We start from the raw sequence: 19,482 nt of genomic DNA on the forward strand, positions 1-19,482 counted from the left end.
GATAATTAAAAACAAACTCAGTCCCAGCATTCATTAAGAAGGAAAATATGATCTTCTGAAAAGCTGTCACATGTAATAAAGCAGTGTTATCTGCCTAGAGTTACTGTGATTTCAAATGGATAAGTCCAGAGGAAGAAAACTGCTAGAACATAGTTAAATTAATTGCTATTTTACAAGGGGGAGCTTAAAAATGTAGTAATTAATTTACCTACTGTTTGAGACAATTTCCCTATAGTTAACAATCACTCTTGGAAGAGATGAAAAAGACAGCTCTCCTTCATTTGGACAAAAAAAAAAAGAAATCAATGCAAGCCAATATTGCCAGTCTTTCCTGCATACATTTAGAGTATAGTTCAAAAATAAGGAATATACATAGGATGGGATAAATTCTGTGCAACCTCACTGTGGCTAATAGCATTATTTCAAATTAGGAGTGAGATTCTCCCAAAACCTTGACATTTTGAATATAGCCCTAGGCCTGCGCTTGCCTGGGTAGAGAACTGTGTAATTTGAAATTAATTGTAAAAGTCATTTCAGCATTCAAGGTTTAGAAAAATATATGGGACATATTCACTGAAAGGGTTGTATTCACTGTAAGAACATATCACTTTCTTGTTCATAACTGAAACAAATTGGGCAGAACACCTGCAAATACATACAGGCATCATGTATAAATGCTGTTACTTCTGCTTGTACGACATACAAAGCTTATAGACACTCATTAACATGGCCACTAGGATATGAAGGAGGAAAGCATGTATAGCAGTGCCCCACAGAAGGGAACTAACTCAGAAGAATAGAAGTGTCAAGTTATGCAAAGGATATGTACAGGAAGGAACAGCAGCATGCCTCAATGTGCTCCCAGAGAAAACTCAGGTTTTGGAAAGATGATTTGCTGATCCAAGAAGTGAACAGCTAGATCTGTTTCCTCCAACTCAAGGACAGCAGAATTTCTTACCCACTGTTCATTAACCTTCTTGAGAGCTTTTTTTAAAAAGCAATTCCTGTACTGACTGGATCTCTTATTCTCATATTTTATTGACATCATTATACAACTCCAGCAGACAGAAGAGGATTTCACCCAAGAGAAGTGGGCATTTCCCTAAAGGATCACATTTTATTCATCTGCTTTGTTTTTTAATTCCTAAGAACTCTGCTATCTCACTGGGGATGGAAACTGTGCTCATCAGTGCACTGTCCCCAGAGCTCCACAGGCAGCTTCAGTGTGCAGACAGAACTTCAATGGACACGGATGGAAATGCTGGTTTTGAGCCAGCCTTGACAGAAAGATTATGAGAGAAGGGTTTTGCAAAAGACCACCTGTCACTAAAAAAAGAGTATGAGAAAAGTAATAATTGTTTTGTGTAGTTTTTCTTACTCTTTATAAGCACTTCAACATTTCAGACCAAAATAAGATTCTAATGAAAAATGCAAATTTCAGATGTGAGGAAAAAAAAGCCAAGTGTTAACAAGATTATAAATTTGGGGGGAGATCATCAAAAGCTATTGTTTGCTACTGTAAAGAAAGCCCTATGACTATGCATAAATGGATATACATTAAAAAAATATCCATGAGAAAAGTCAGTTCCTAGAAGACTTTTTAAAGCTATAAAAGGATATTCATAATACCCTAATTCAGATAGATCAATGTACATTATTTAGTAGCTTAATTCTGTAAATTAAAACGTTACTCATCTATCACTATTAAATAAAATATTTTTAAAGTAAATATAATTTGTTTTAGTGGATGGTTGGTTTGTTGTTTTTGTTGTTATTCAAGTCAAGAAACACAAACAAAAATGTAAAAAGAAATGCCAATGCACTACCATGATATTTTCAAATTTAAGTATTCTACCACTCACTCTTCTCTTCCACATAAATTCAAAAAATTGTGTCAATGAAATTTACTTGAACAGATTTATTAAAAAATGCAGATAACAGCTAATGTCTTTTTGATGGGAAATGACTGGTATATGTGCTACACAATCAGACCCTTTAATCAAACAGTAAATGTCAGAGACTGTTCCAGCTAAGGATTAATTGCGCCAACTTAAGTCAGACAAAATATATTTTGGCATTGCTTCTGACAGATGAAAATAAAACAAACATTAGGGATCAGCTTGCAGCTAACAATATGCAAAATTAAAGAATATAAAAATTTTAAACTTTTATGGGAGTGCTGATTAGCTTTTGTTCCAAAAGCTGCAAAGAACAGACTTTGCTGTTAATCTTGTTACATTTCCACTTAGCAAACAGAAACAAGAATCCTTAAAAACCCTGCTATTCAAACAAGATAACAGATACTGCATGAATGCTATGTACTAGCAGGCTAGACAAAAATAAATAAATAATTAAATAAAGTGAAGGCTTTTTTAGTGAGCAGAATTAAAACAGTAAAAAGCTCAAATTATCTCTGAGGTCATATATGACTATAAGCTGATTATAATAAAGTATAAGGCCTACACATTTTTCATTTGAAGGTTAAATTCTCAATTAATTTTTCAGCATGTTGCCATCTCCACTGAGCGCAGTTGCTAATTGCAATAAAACAATAGCTTTCGCTGTTTGAATTTGTGTGTTGAATTCAAGACACTGTCAGAGATCTAATAGGCTCATGAGAACTGAAGCCTAGACAACAATTATTGCATAAAGTCAAAATCCAAATGTAAATCTGACTTTTCAGGTACTTAAAATTGTCACAGGTTAAATAAAAACATACAAACAAACAAAAAACTTGTTATCCTTTACTATTTTTATGCCATATTTTTCAGACTCATTGACTTAGTTTTTTAATGCAAGTTAAAGACTTCAACAGCTGACATCCTATGTACTCTTCAGTAATACACGCAGAACATTCAAAATGCACATGGAAGTATGTTAAAGTTGAATATCTGAGCTTTGTATACAAATAATGTACTTAAAACTATAATTCACTGTAAAATGAGAACTAACCAGCATCCAGCTGATCAAGAGTATTTCAGAATATACTTTGCTTTGAATTTTGAAGAGTATAGCCCTTAGTCACTATGTAAAAGAGACTGAATTACATGTATAATCTCACTCGGCAATCCACTTAGTGCCTCAAAAGGATGCTTACACGACAGCTACCTATTCTACCTTTCATGTTTAGCCAACAAGGATTCCAAATTGCTAGTCATGTCATTCCCACTCCCACTCATCCTCCTTGAAAACACGATGAAAATTATTTGAAACTGAGAATAAAGTTAAGAACATGTGCAAATTCCACTTATGTTCGTACAAGAAGATCTTAGCTGAGGATTCACAATGAACAAATATATACATATACACTTATGTATTAAAAATGCACACAGGCATACTGTCCAAACTTGTAAAATTATCCATTCCCATGGAAAAACAACACTTCCATCCTACGGTATCCTTCATTGTAATATCTGAGATTTCAAATCAGCACACCTGAGATCTATTGTTACTTATCTCAGAAATTTTATGTGAGTAGACAAAGTACAGAAACTAAAGTACAGAATGCCCTGACTTACGGCTGATCAAGATGGAAACTGCTGCCTGAGGAAGGATGTACATGGTCTCTCAAGCTGCAGTTAATTGATGCAGCCCAGAGTCCTACCACACTTCTGAATAGCAAGCAGACACAAAAAATTACAGAAGGAAAAGTAATAACAGATCCTAGCACTGGGCTGTTAATTACTCCAGACTCCCTTTAATTCCATTACATCTTTATACAAGATAAAGCACAGTTTCCTTCCATTTAGACAGCATGGGTCAAATTCCATTACTAACTCCCCAGTGTTAATGAGAATAGACATTCAAGCTTTTCTTATTTTTGAAGTTGACATCCTTATTATTTCCTTAGACTCTGTTTACTCAAGTCAAAATATAAATAAATAAATAGATAAAAAATCGCAAATACAAAAGGATTTACCTAGGAAAAATCTAGGAGCTAGGTATTATGTCCAAAGGTACAATCTAAGTTTGGACTTTGCATCACTTCAAGAGAGCTTGCTTTTCCAACCTGCCCACTTTCCTGTATAGCTATGGGAAGGCTCCTCAGAGCCATGCCATTTATCCTGTGACCCTTAAAACATTTCTTGTTTAAAATTACGAAGAAACACCCTCACTCAAGCACAGTTGCAATCAATGGAGAAAACGTTAATCACTTGAGAAGTGGTGTTTTGAGACTAATGAAATTGAAATGAATCACAATATGAAAAATGCAATTATTTTTAAGGGCTTTGTTTTGTTAACATTCACTCAGTCACTCAGCTCTTTGCTTCTGTGTTCTTCAGGGGGAGAAGTGCCTAACTGTTGTTTTGGTGATCAGTTCATGATCTCCCCATGTCTGAGTTGCCTCCCCAGGTAGGCCTCATGCCAGGCAACGCAGGAAGTGCCACAGTTCCAACATCATGACAGTGACCTCCTTCCAACCATTACCTTCAGTCTGACACCCCATTTCAATGCCACACTCAAATAAGCCTGAATTTCCCTCCGGTGTTATAGAACGATTATCTGTCCTTCCATGGCTTGTCTGCTTGCAAATGCTCTCTTTCTGAGGCCTACCACAGGACAAATTCGACCCTGCAATAAGTAATGAATTTACTTGCTAAATATTTATGATCTATTAGCTTTGAAAGGCTTGTTTATCTAATACGGGTGATCCTGCAGGAAACTCAAATTGATATGCAGAATAACACTTGAGTGAACCATTTCACTAGCACTATTAGGGGAAAAATGAAAAGCCAGAAATGATTTCAGCGCATCCTCTTACCTGAAAAAGGGTGTCAGGGCAGGACAGAAAATGAAGAATCACACACTGGCTTTTCAACTACTTGACCAGCCTGTCACAGTGACATCAGCTTCAAGGTTACAAGACCTGCAAAAACACCATCTCCCTGACTGACATATTTTTAAACCATTTTCAGAAATTCATCAAATTTTCTTAAAAAGTTTAGTGAGAGTAAGTCACAGAGCAAGCTTTATGCAGTGAGGAATCAATTCTCCTGAATAAATTATTGGCTTGTGTTTCTATAAGTCATTTAACTGGCTGGTAAAGTAGTCCAAGAAATGTGTTGTTTTCCAGTGCAGAAATATCAGGTTCTAATCAGAAAGGAGAAATTCAGTTCTCTATTGTGACAATGGCTTTGTTTGCAAGAGAAGATAAGGAAACGAGCTTCCCTCTTGAGCAGTAACAAGGCTCTGGGCTCTTTTCCAGTAGATTTCCCTGAGATTCTTTGCATGAGAGAGCATTTCAACTGTGAGAACCTGTCCCTATTCAACACAAAGGGAGCTTTGCCATAAAAACAAAGAGCAAGCACCTATAGATGGGCCCTACACCAAAGTACATCTCAATAGCTCTTCAGGAAAAGTTTTATTAATTTCTTTGAGGTGCACTGTGTGAACAACAAAATCCGTGTTAAAGGACTATAGTCTATTTCCCTATCAGAACTGCTCTATCAAAAGAAATACCTTAATTGCAAATACAGATTGAGCAAATGATGCCCTCAGCTGGGTACAATAAAGCCTGGTATAAAGCAAAGCAGTAACAAATTGAAAATATGACTCTTTACAGGCGGAAATCACTTATTTGAATAAAGAAAAAATAAAATCAGCCTTAAAATAGTCTTCCACCTTCTTGATTTGTGCAAGGAAAAGGATGAGAAACTGTGATATCTGTACAACCTTACACCTGAGTTTGTCTTTTTGTGCTTGAAGAATATTGTTAAAGACCATGTCCTTTTCCTTCATAATTCTTAACAAGCCATTAATTTCAACATATTCTGATCTTGCTCCAGTGTCTAATTTCATTTGCCTTGTGATACAAGAGACAGGAATGCTACACCTACCAGTGAGCAGCGATACGAGACTGTGGTTCCACTCCAAGTTTCACAAATGTGAAAAAAAATCTATCACACTGCAACAGTATTCAGTAAAATGGCGCTTTTTAAGTCTCCTAAAAAATGCATTTAAAGGTTTTGAGGAAATCAGTTTCCACACATGTAAAGTCTGCTTACCTAAAGAACTCATGTTCTACACAGAAGATACATTTCAATGCAAACAGAAAACCAAAAAACAAGTACTGCATTGCTAACTCTATTCCCAGCAGTGCCTATACTTGCCCTCTACTACAAAATGAATAAAAGTAAGATGAACCCTATAGATCTTTCTCAGACTGATCCTGTACATAGAATTTGCCTAATGATTCAGACTTCAGAGTCATGTTTCAAAACATTCAAAACTAAATATGTATGACCTACTAGTATAGAAATTTGACAGCAAAGTCTAAATACGGAGCACCTGTTCTGCCATAGCTGCTTTCAACTGATGGTTATGGATTCCATTAATTTCAATATAGACTTATTCAGCAGACAAATTCAGATGTGCATGCATTCATATGATTTTTTTTTTTTGCTGTAGAGATCAAAGGAATCTTGGCAAAATGATGTTCATATTTGTCTTTTCCTCTGATAAAAATGTTTTTTTTTCCTTCCCCCCCCCCCCCCGTTCTTTCTATTACTGTGGTAAATATATACTTGCTATCCTGTTGCTGTACTGCAGAACCCTTCCGTTCATTCAACAGGCTGATAAATTGAACTAAAAACTTTTTTTTATTCTTTACCCATCAGGGCTTACAAAGGATTTATAAATGATCGTGTGACATTGCTGCAAACCTGCCCTTTCTGACTTCATTTTCATACCAAGAAGCTCCACATGCTGAGGAACATCACAGCTAACTAGAGGTCAACTGTAGTCACTGAACTGAAAGTTTATATTTTCACAATTATTTCCAAATGACATTTAGCAGAAGTAATGTTTGCTTGTTTTTGTCTCATTAGCAACATGTGTAATTTCAATTAGGTTAATTAACCAAGTTCTACCAAACAGGCAATCTCAGTTATTTATTCCTTGCAACCTTTCCTTCTCTTCTGACAAATCAAACATAGCTTTTGTTTAGAGCCAGTTTGCTGGTGATGGAGGAAGGATTTAGGTGGTAACTTTTTTTAATTAAAAGCCTTGATTTGATAAAGCCTGGTTGTGTCAGCTCAATGTAGCAGTTCCCAAATAAGAAATGCAATTGAGAAGAAGGAAAAGGAAGAAGTTGTCATGAGGTGTAAATAGAATAAGTCCACAGGTTAAGAAATGATGCAAGGGGATCATTGGTGAGAGAAAATTTGATCAAGGTGTGCTTCACTGCGTGAAAAATGGCATTTCTTAGATCAGCCGCAAACTAAAGTTTAGCAAGACATTTTGTTTTTCAAGCAGATGGAAGGCAGTGTGGAGCTTGCAGCACAAAACATTTCATCTCTGATTTAAGAACCTTTAACTTCCATGTTTCTTTTTGTAATAGATATTATCTAACACATTGCTGTGTTGTCCTCTGGATTTGCTAACTAAAGTCTAATTTCACAAGAAACACAATACATGAGAATACATCAACAGCATCTTTTCTCTGCAATTTTTTATTCTCAACCAAAAAGTAGAAATAAACATCTTACTGCTGCCTGCAGAGCTGTGACAAGCTCACTGTTACTTTGATATGCAACTTGTATCTACTTATACATGATAAGAAATAGTAAACAGCATTAAAGTATCTACTCATTAGCTAAGTAATTTCAAGGCTTTTTTCAGACTAATGCTTAATATAATTGGGCTTTGTTATATACTTTATCAAAGCAACATTTGAGAGGAATTTGGACAGAAAAGATGGGATTTTTGTCCTGTAATGACTGGACAGCAGCAGTTGATTTACTGTGAAGTTGTACATTCAAACTGGAAATCTTAAGACAGATTGGGCAAACACAATGAAAGTAGTTTAATAATTTAAGGAATAATGGCCTATGTACAACTCAAAGTGAGTGTACAACAATGAGGCTAAAACACGGGCCAGATGCCTCACCCAACTGAAGAAGTTAAAGAACCAAAGTATTTCAACAATATTCACTGAGTACATTTTACATTTCCTTGATGTTAGTTTCATTTCTAAAATTTGCTAATGAAAACTTATCAGGATGTTTGTGACCATACCTGGAAAAACAAGCTTAAGAATGCTTTGGGTAGTTCAGATACTCATGAACATGGAAACTGTAAGGAAATGTAACTTTAAAACTTTGATGAAGGGGCAAGAGCTATTTTAGAAACTGGCAGTCTTCTGCATGCATTCCAATTACGCTGCGTGCATCTTAACAGAAGAGGATATTACTGGATAATCTGTTATATGGGATCCATTCCAAATGTATGATATCAAGTAACACAGGTTGGTACAAAAACTGTAGCCTCAGGGATTATCTCAAGAGATTTGATTGAAGTTCACTTTTCTAGAGAAACTTCTTAGTGCAGCAATCGAAGACTAAAATATAAACCAGCCTTATTTTTAACATCTCTCACCTTGACATTTTCCATGCTCTGAACAGTCTTACAATGAATGGTCTACAGAGCAGGAATAGCAACCTTTACAACTTTCCTAATTTTGCTAATCCTCTGTTACAGTCCAAAACACTGAAAGTGCTTGATTTGATGCCAGCACATCTTTGTTGAGTTTTCTCAAGCACCATGTACTGTAGCATATTACTGGAATACCAAGACATTTGTTAAAAAGCAAATCCCAGGATTTTTCCCACTGCATTTTATTGAAACAGCATTCTAGGTTGTCCTTTTTTTGTTTGTTTTTGCACATGTTTTTCCCTCTCTGTGTTTCAGTACACTGAGATGTGACTACATGACTGCCATGGCTGTGATATCCTACAATGAATTAGTGCATTGTACTGCACTTTCATAACTGCAGGCCAGCCATTTAGTAAATAAATAATATGCCAGCAATTACTAAAATAGAACTACACAATGCACCAACAAAAAATTAGGTACAATAACAAAGAAGGAAAGAAGCAGGCTGAGATTTTCAACTATGAGACACTGAAGGAAGCAAGAAGTATAAGGATCAGAAGCAGTGAGACCTAAACTGTATCCAAACAAGTTGTTATAGCTTAAAGGATATATTATAACATTAATTTTTTCTTTTATTAGCAACAAAAAAACAAAAGCAAAGCATGAAAGCGTTACATACCCACATTATTCTCTCCTAAAAACATATCTTGAATTGGATCATTTCTTCCTTTCAAGGTTTCCTCACCTAGGCTATAAATCGTTACAGTGTGAAGTATAAGGGGACAGTTACTCTTGGGCTCAGCTGATTAGGGAGTGGTGACTGTTGTGTCAGATGGTGTTCACTACCTATATGCTAACTGTGTGCTGGAAAGGAATTTGTCCATTATTTAATAGGATAGCTTTGCAAAATAGGCAGAAGTCTTGCTATGTTGCTGGACAAGATTTCTGCTTGTGCCAACCAACAGGGAGGAAATAGGCTTGGAGAGAAGGAGAGAACAAGCAGAGGCATAGAAGCATGCTTTCCTGGCCTCTTCTTTCTAAAACCCTTCCAACAGAAACACACTGCTAATACATTTTTATAGCACCTCTTAACGCAGATAAACCTGCTCGCATAACCTCAATGATGTCAGAGCTCTGCAATCACTGTATGAAAAATAAGTTGATTGGCATCTATCAAGTTGTCTGAAATCTGCATATGAATAGCACTTAAACAATATCTTTCCCAAACCCACGTCACTAAACTCTTATCCTTTTCCTACCCTAGATGCAGAATGTTAATTATAGACGCTAATAAATACCCCAAGCAGAGACACTCTTCAAGATGCCTCAGCTTTTTTGATTCATTCAATATTCCTTTCAGTTAGAAACCTTTCAGTGGAACACTTCATATCATAGGAATTTTAATCATTCTAATTATGAATTTTATTTCAACTGAATGGCAGCTGAGCAAAGTGCATTTGAGTTAATAGTTACACCCATTAGTTGTTAAAGATCATCAGTAAGGATTAAAACTTTCCCATTCACTACTGTTTCTACTCTAAACTTTAGGAAAAAAAAAAGCTAAAAGATTGTAACAATGTCAAGTAAAAGCATCCTCAGAAAACATACACAGAAGTAGTCATTTTCAAGGGCATTATTATGTAGAAACATCACACTACTCATCAACAGCATTTTAAGAGCTCATTGAAATAATAAAGTGGCTACAGTAATTTCCATTAGAAGGTTTATAAATAATATCTGCTGTTTGGTACATTAAGAGAGCACAACTGTGTAATAATTGAAATGTCAGCATATGTTCCTTGTGAAAGTTACTCCTTCTAAAAGCAGGCATCTGTCTTATCGCAGAAAGAACACACCATTCCCATCTCCTCCTGCCTCAGTGTTTCAACTGTGGACCAAAATGCTGCTCACTACTCCTATTCAATTGTGCCTCCATATTAAATAGAGCTATATGCAAGAAATACAATGCATTTCCCAAAATTGTTTCTGTAAGCACAGTGCCTTGAAGAAAAAAACACACACATACAATGCTTATTTGCGTTATCTTTCTCATTTTGAAGTAAATGAAACCCAAAAAGAGAGGGGAACAAACAAGGCAAAGTTAACCTATTAAATGTTTGAGTCTGATAAAACTAAGTGGATCCAACAGTACAAGAAGAAAACATGAAGTACCTATTCTATTATGTTCAGTGATATAAAAGAGCCTTTTATTATGCAGAAATGTACACTTACGAAGAGTTTCAGTTATATAACAAGATCTTTTGTGAACAATTTGGAAGCTGACATTCTGGGCAATTATAAGAGTTTTTTAGTAGTGTGGCACCTCTGGCTATTTTACTGATACATCTTAATACTAGCAGATACTCCTTCAGAGTCCTTTGGATAGAGTATAAAATCTTACTGTTTGTGCAACTTCAACAATAATTGATTACTGTCAGAGATCCAAAACTTTAGTTCGTGTTATAGACAAATAAGAATATTGTGCTGAAATTTTCCATGGTAAATCTGTGACACCAGGAAGGAGAAAGGTTTAACCCCATAAATTAGGAATGCATAGCTGCTCTAGTACCAGCCCTCCAGTAGCTGACCAGTGTCCTTCTGCACATGGATAACTGGTGGAAATTTTTACAGTAAAAATACATCGATCACCAACCTCCTTGTTTTGCCTACTCTGACACAAAGTACTGTGTACTATGGTTTATTACCATTGAGTTTATGGGTGTCTGATAGTGACCCTCTTCTTCCCAAGCCAAACCTCTCAGGTTTGGATTTATCAGAGGAGACATTGAAGAAAGACAGTGGAATATTTGACTGAAAAATGGGTATGGTTGAACTTTTCTCAGTCTCTGATACGCTGAGAATATAAGGCCACTTTAGTTACTAAAAGCCAATGAGTTTGTTTTTTTGGATTGTTGTTTTTTTTTTTTTGTGTTTGTTTGTTTTTTCAATATGCCACAATGAAGTTCTCTATTGCTTTCTAATACTTAATCTAAGTCCCGTGTACTTGTGAGGGGGCAAAACTAAGGAAAGGAAGGAGAGCATTCATTGTTAAATACAGTGCACTGCCATGGGATGAAGTCTGTTAAGTCATATTCTACAGTCAAAATTTGCCAAACAGTTAAAAATAAGATTTTACATGGCTGGTGTCCTAACCAAAATTTTGTAATATTTAAAAGTAAACTTCTACAGCAGTATAATAGCAGTATAATACAAAGATCACACAGGTATATGTGTTTCGCTACCTCCTCTACCAGTATTACATCTACACATCATAGATCTATTGCCTGAATGTGATTCAGAACATGAAAGGTGACAAGAAAAGAATTTCTCATAGCCCAGCATCCTATTTTGAGAAAAGTCTCCAAGTTCTGGTACATCATATTAATGACAGTGGTCAGAAATTGATCTTTACTACTTAGGAAATATTGCAATAGACAATAAATAAAAAACAAACTGGGGGAAGGAGCAAGGGAACAGATTTTGGTAGAAAATTGCAGATTTAATGACAGAAATAATTAGTAAACCAAAGCACATCTGAGCTTGTTCCTTGATGCTAAGCAATAGTGAAGCACTGAGCTTGTGCTGCATCACCACCCCAGAACTGAGCTGACAGGAGACTAGCTTACAGGTGCCTGCACATACACCTTACACATCTTTAGCCACAGTTCATCCTTTATAACACATTTAATTTTCCTGTGCTTCGAGGTTTCCAGCAAAACTGCAAGGAACCACAGTGCCAGTGCTTTCACTCGAGAAGAATTCCAGGCTTCAACAGAGCTTGGGCAGGGCAGAAAGGCTGATATTGCAAAAATACCATCCCTGTAAAGATAAGTCCTCGGAACTGAGTTTTATATCATCTGACCCATTTGTTTGGATGCACCCTAAAAAAAAAATTTCCTGATTCCTATCACACTTTGCTGAGGCAACTGTCTGCATTAAGCTTATCCATGCAAACAAAAAGAAGGGTTATAACAGAGAACTACACTCAAATTGGAACAATTTTTAATTAGTCTGACATCTCTGTATGAAATACAACTACAATACAAGGGCTATCAATGAAACCATTCTCCGGCGTTCTAAGAAGTTACAATTTTTTTCATCCTGCCAACTGATTATGCTGACAGTTAGGAGAAGGAAATACAGTTGTTTTCTTGACACCTTTAAGTTCAGCTACAACTGAACTCCATTTTGTCGAACCCTTTCCATGCTTGTTGCAATGGCAACAGACTTCAAACACACAAAAAACACCCACTTTAATTAACTTTTACTCCTTTCCAGGGGGTGTTAAAGGAAAACCAAGAGCTATTACAGAGACAAAGTGAATGAGCCTTCCAGGCAGCAAAGGCTATTACATTCAATTGTTTGGCAACACTTCTATTCAAGACTAACAATTTCAGAGACTTATGTTCTTAATAGAGCAGACTAAAACTCTTCTGATGAACAGTTTTCCATCAGAAACCGCTGATTTTCTGGATCAAAACATTCTATGGGAATGTGTTTATTCCACTAAAACTTTTGATGGAAACCAGGCAGCCTAGCTGGAGGGCTGGCAGCTCAGCTTGGAAGGCAGCCTGCCACAGCCAGGCTGGCAGGGAGGCAGGCAGGCTGCTGCCCTGAGCATCCCCTGCCCAGTTGGCTTGTTCCCTCCTCTGAGGGGTCAGGCAGATTATGTGCTATAATGATATTTATTATAAAAGTAGCCAACATTTAGAAGATTGAAACAAAACATTTCAACCTTATCAAAAATAAATATGTCAGTGCTGTTACCATGAAAATCTGTTCCTTTTTTGCAGGAAAAGAAAAAAAAATAGAAATTCTCATGTAAAGAATATTTATGGTTTTGCTCCAATTCAAAGTCTTACAAAACAAGCCAAACACCAGAATTTTTGCATACCAGGAGCTTCAGGTTTGGACCACATCAAGCTACACACAGACAACTCCAGCCTAACGGAAAAGACATAAAAAGCTATGGCATTTCTACAATAATTACCAGAATTTGAAGACATTTACTACATTACCTTTCCAATACATAAAGAACTTTTTGGTTTGGCAAAACTTGAGGACTTCGGAAAAGAGTTTTTCCTCTTTACTTCTTAATTCTAAAGTGATATACTAAAAAAAAATAATAATAATAATTAAATGATTATCTCCATAACTACCATACATAGCACTGGCGGGACTCAAAAGCCACACATTCCGACCAGACAGTTGCTATTAGCTTTTTCTAACAGCCCCCATAAGCAGCCAGGCTGTTTATTCACATGATAAGGAGTACATGTCTAGCAACCAAACACAGCATCCACTGTCACAACACTCACAAACTCAATGAACCACCTGACAAAAGAGCTTCACATACTGTTTTTTGAGGAGTTAGATTCACAATATCTGACTGTGTATCACTATAAAAAGCAGCATTGAAATGAAAACAAATGTTTTGGAGACATGAAATGTACATCTAGGAAGCACAGAACCACATGCTGAAGAGAGATACCTCCACGGCCTGCTAAAAGGCTAGATACCACCACTTTAACTTAATAATATTCCTTATGTAGTTATTAAAGAAAATTTATATATCCCAAAATCTTGACCATACTTAGAACTACAATAATACAAATTCAACCCCGCAGAAATCTTTCCTTGATAATGGCATTTTAAAAATCCAGTGATAAAATATTTTCTCTGTTACTTAATATTTTTTCTCCATTTATTTTTTGGCGCTGAGCCATATAACATTTGGGGGCATTCATTTGCATAACAGCGACTTCAGTTTCATTAAGTTGTACAGTCAAGAGCCATGAATAAACTGAATGGATACAAGAGAATACAAAGACACGCAACCCAAGATACCTTGTACCACTGGTGAATACCTCTGTCAGAAATATCTTCTACCACTTTGATACTGTCATTACAATCATCTCTACAAGGATTAAGCAGCAGTAGCAGAAGCATACAATCAGAGAAAAGTTGACTTTGAAATGGCAATAAACCATTCTTGCCTCACATATGCTAGAGTTGAATGCTTTTCCTTCCTTAGAATACCCTTGATTCCACAATGCTCAGAAATCAATGCTATGTTCACAATACTTAAAAATAACTTTGCACTTACCACATCTAGCATTTTTACTCCTTGTATCGCAAGCACTATATATAGCAAGCACAAACTCACGTTGGAAGTTAAGGTGACACAAGCATAATGACACAAACAGGACATATAGATTAGGTAGTATTTATAGACTGCAAAAAGAAATATCCTGCCAATACTGCTTGATCTACAAGACAAGGACAAAACTGACACTTCTTCACCTGCATTCTACATGCACAGAAGCATAAGGGTTGGAAGGGACCTCTGGAGATCATTCTGTCCAACCCCCTGCTAAAGTAGGTCCCATAGAGAAGGTTGCATGGGAAGGAGTGAGCAAACAACCTGCCGTGATAAGAGCACTTACAAGAAAAACCTGATGTAGAGATTGCCACCAATTTGTATTGCATCCAAACATAAACAGGTTAAAAACTTTTTGAGAACACATATAGTTCTTGAAAGATGGATTGTTGTGAAGATAGCAAATGTGCAATTTCTATTTTCCCAAATATATCACCACTACAAAAGAAAATCACTGAAGGATAGAGTGTAATGGAGGCCCAGGATGGTGCCCAAACACATGCAGTAATGGATTGTGAGGTTGCCATCCAAGGGGTTGTGATATCAGCTAGAAATGACAGTGACATTGCTGACCCTTGCTGTATAAATTCAGGCGCTGGCAGAGACCAGTATGGGCTGATGCCTGGGCTCCATTTGAGCAGAGCTGCAAGACTTGGAACACAGAATGAGGACTTGGTTGTCTTGTGCTGGGGTGCTGCTGGGAGCACTTCTTGGTACCCATCCCACAACATCAGCAGCATTTCCCCAGACCTGCCTGGATTGAGCAGCTGGATCCCCGCAAGTGTGTGTTCACAGCAGCAGTGATGAGTGGTATGGGGACATGGCCCTGAGGCAGACAGTGGGGAGCAGGGACTAGGAGGATTTGCTGCTGAGGTACTGGGTCATCATTGCAGCCCTTCCTTTGTCCATTAATGCCATCACTCCACCTTCTATCCCTACTGTACCCAAAACCTAATCAGAAAACTAAATACGTGGCTTACATGGTGGTACACGTATAATTGCACTGGACTTACATAGCAAGGTTTAGGTAGCAGGGGAGTGCAGAGACACAAGAGGGGCAGAGACAAAGTACTATAGGCTGACCACAGGCCCCATTCCCAGTTCCCCTGCACCACTTAAGGGGAGAAGGAAAATGAGAATGCATGGGGGGAAGTTGTTTCTTATGTGCTTTGAGTTCTCACACTGTTTCAGTCTGCTGGCAATAGAGGGGTTCATGAGATTTATTGCCTATGTTGCGTGATTTGTCAAAGACAACAGGTGAGCAATGTCCTCATCCTTACGTAAGTCCATGAGCTTTCTTTTCCTCATATTTTCTCCCCTTGACCTTTTGAGTAGAGGAAAGGAGGGTGAGTTGTAGTGGAGCTGAGCTACCTATTGGTGTGAAACCATCACTCATATAATAGGAAGAACTGAAGAAGCAAAGAGAAAATACCTACTTCAAATTATTAATAATGCAGGAAGGATTGGTGATTGACACAGAATAGTCACACGGTGCAACTTAAAACCCTCTAAATTGCAACAGAAAAAACCCTTCTAATTTAGGTATTTTAAACATGCAAGTAAAAAGGTAAATACTCCCCCTATGCAGCACCTTTCTCTCAGTCAATATTGAGTCAAGCTTCGTATCACAAGTCTAATTCCTTTAATAAAGTCAAGCTAACTCTAGAGTTGATCACAGTTGGACTTGTGGAACCTTAAGAATAAATGTTACAAACACTTCAAATATCAAGAGATATCATGAAACTGAGTTAGTATTGATTTTACTTCACTTAAGGTAACCTTGATTTCCCAATGAGAACTAATGTACAGCATTATTGTACACCACTGAACAGCCTCCACCAAATCCACTTCGCTGTTCTCAGTCTGAAGGACAGGACAGTGGGATGCTTCAGGCACATCACCTTGCTACCCAGGCACACAGATATTGCTCAGATGACAAAGGGCAGACTGACATCAACAGAGCAGCTCAGATGGTGCTCACAACCCTCTCCGTGGCTGCCCTGCCCATGCAGACAAAGAACAAGTTTCCTGCTCAGGAACCCAAAACCCAACTGAGTTGTTCTGCAAAACCACTTACAATGCATTCTATTGCTAACATCTGCTTTGTACATAATTTTTTACCGAATTTAGAGTGGAGTCTCAAGTCTTTATTTAGTACAAATATATGATAAGAAGACGGTGTGCCGCCTTCTCTGGTGAAGGGGTCAGATAAGGCAGATGTATTTTTACAGAGTAACAAGTGCAAATCCTCATTTCTTCATTCATGTGAATAAAGTCATGTCATTTTGTATGTTTTGTGACAACAGAAAGCAGAATTTACCCAGAGGTACCTACTTCAAAACTTGTTTAGCTGTTAAGCTTTTTTCTTTCTTCTACAAGTTTAGAAGTTTGTGCTTTTCAACAAGTTTCCAAGTATAAGTAGACTCAGTTAATTACTGTTTTTATAAAGAAAAGGAAAGAATTTATAACTGCTAGTTACCTGAAAGATTACATCCGGTGCTGTTTTAGAACTGTGTATTACTTCCACTGTGGTACACCACTAGTTAAAGTGGTGCAGAGCATCTAACTGTTAGGTGTGACATGAAGGAAACAAAAATCAATCAGATTTACCACCCAAGGCCATCAGCAAGGCAGTGCCAGTTATGTGAACTGAGACAGAGTTTTGTGATTAGAACTTTACTGATTAAGCCTACATAGGCGCGCCTGTGGGTTTCTGTCTTTTCTTAATCCAATACAAATTTTACAGGCTCAGTGCTGCCAATTGGGAAAGACTTTAAAAAATTATTGAATGCTCACGATGAACAATGCAAACTCTTCAGAAGTGCAGTGTTAGTGAGATGTCTAACTCTAACTAAACTCAGATAATGGATAAACAAGCATAAATACTCAAGTTTCCCATGAACTATTATAGTCATATCATAGTCACAACAGTTCACATCCAATTGAGGAACCATTTTATTTAATCCACAATTTGAAGACTCTTGCCTGAAAACATTTTGGTAGAAAACAAGGAGTATATGGTTCTACCTACTGGAACAACCCACTTCGTAAAAGCAACCTCTAACTAAGCCCAGCCAAAAAGTGACAAACAGAACTTAGAGTGCTGCTATTGGTTATGTTTATCAGACCATGGTCCTAAAAGGCTGTTACAGAACAATCAGCACAGCAGGAGGCTGGCAACAGCACAGAGGCCCACAGCCAAGCAAGCTGAGACAGCTTACTTTTGCCCATCCCCTCCTAGGGATCACATAGTGCCAAGATTTATTGCCACACCTGATCTTTAAATCAGGGGGCACGATCAGTCCTTAGGACTCTTACTTCCAGAGTCACATGTTATTTTAGTTCTCCGTCTGTTGTGAACTATTTCAACGCATGAAAGGTGAATTTGGCAGACTTGGGACAGCATTCTTAGAGGTGACTGAGTTAGTACCCCTCAGGATTTTCTGGCACAGGATGTTTTTCTGATATTAAGTGGATAGCTTTTTCTCATGACTGACAGTGAAGCACATCACAAATGGAAAAGACATTCAGTCCTTATTCTGGCTTCTAAGACCTACAAATGCTCAGCTCTCACAATTATCTTACTTCCTCATCCACTAAAGTGCATCTTTGGCATATCAGACTGGATGCTATTATCCCATGACATACAGTAATAAAGAATTAACTAGAGCAAAAGCTTCTTTTCCCCCCTTCACCTAAATACCTGTTGCTTCCCCTACACCTATCTACTCCATGACCTTTAAAGAAGTCTCCTTTAATAAAACTGCTTAGGCACGTTGATAATAAACCATTTTTTCCACAGGGAGAAAATAAAATAAAATCAATTTTGAAAAAAGGAACTATCATAAAAATGTATTTATGGACACCACTTTTATCTGAAAAATTCTTCAGGCTCAAAGGGAATTTCTAGTGAAAAGTCAAAGCTGAAAATAGCCAGCAACCCAGCAGTTAGGTTATGATATCACTGTGCTTCCCAGCAGGAATGAGAATCAGCATGTCTAACATTTGAAACCTATGTCTCAATCCATAGGCTTATTGACTTTCTGCAGCTTTTGCTATCTGCTTTTTCACTGATAGACAAATAGAATTAAAGGCTTATTTTTTTCTTAATGTAAAATAAAAGCAATTAAGAACATAGCAGAAACCTTGCATTCCAGCCACCTAGTTTTCACTAAATTAGATCCTGACAAGCTCATGTAAATATTATTCATTATCTGTGCATATTTTTAATATTATCTTTTTCTATGCAAATACTGAGAAGTAAATTCATTCACCTCTCTACCAAGGCAGGACTACTTGAAAAATTATTTTAAAACGTCACCCCAAAACAGTATCATTTTTTTCTTAAAGCATGTGTCCAAGCAAAACCATGCATGTGTATTTACACATGTAACCTACACACACATTGCCAAATCCTTACTGGAAAAAAATGAAAGGTCCACTAATGCAGAAAAGTAGTGCTAATAAGGTTAAAGAACAAGAAATACATTTGCATGAAGGTTGGTGGCAAAATCAAACCCATGTACCATTCTGTGGTAAAGAGCTTCTTTCCTTTGTAAAATATCATCCTCCAAGTATTAGTGACAAGTAATACAAAGTTTCCTGGCTATGTTAAAGGGTTTCATGAAAGCAGACCACAACTTGTAACAACACTAAGTGCAGTTTCAGAGCATATAGAGAGAGCAAATGGGGCTCTTTCTAATGTCACATATCTCAGTTCGTAGCACCATCTCATTCTTTCTACAAAAAAATTTGCTCTACAATACAAACAGTGTGTAAATGAAAATGAGGCAGGAAAGCTCATATATCTATTATTTGTTTTCTATTGTGAAACCAGTTATCAGCATTAGTAAAATCCCCAGAAACACAGCTACTAAAATATATTTATTATCAAGTACCATTATTATGATTGAACACTGAAGCTAGTTTTCTAATGGTGAATCCCATTT

The sequence above is a fragment of the Cyrtonyx montezumae genome, unplaced genomic scaffold (genome assembly GCF_038088225.1).
Source record: "Cyrtonyx montezumae isolate F1298 unplaced genomic scaffold, pur_monq_1.0 scaffold_17, whole genome shotgun sequence".
Classification (NCBI taxonomy): Eukaryota; Metazoa; Chordata; class Aves; order Galliformes; family Odontophoridae; genus Cyrtonyx; species Cyrtonyx montezumae.